This window comes from Calidris pugnax, unplaced genomic scaffold (genome assembly GCF_001431845.1).
Source record: "Calidris pugnax isolate Ruff unplaced genomic scaffold, ASM143184v1 scaffold181, whole genome shotgun sequence".
Taxonomy (NCBI): Eukaryota; Metazoa; Chordata; class Aves; order Charadriiformes; family Scolopacidae; genus Calidris; species Calidris pugnax.
In genome coordinates, this window is record NW_015090976.1 from 665,784 (window position 1) to 666,052 (window position 269).

Below are 269 nucleotides of genomic sequence, written 5' to 3' on the forward strand. Positions count from 1 at the left end.
AGCCGGGCTGACGGTGGCCTCTCCCCTGGCAGGAGGCGCCGGGCCGCCGGCGACAGCGACATACGCAGCGCGGGGGGTCGGCCCCGTCGCCTGTCGCCGCGGGTTGGGGGGGAGAGGGACGCGACGAGGGACCCCCGCCCCGCGGGGCAGCGGTGCGGTGTCTCACCCGCACCCCTCCCCCGGGCGTGAGGGATAGCGCTGCTTTGAAAGCCTTTGCCGGACTGGGGTTTTCCCGAAGGACCTCCGGTGCCGCGGGGGGGGGGGGCCTT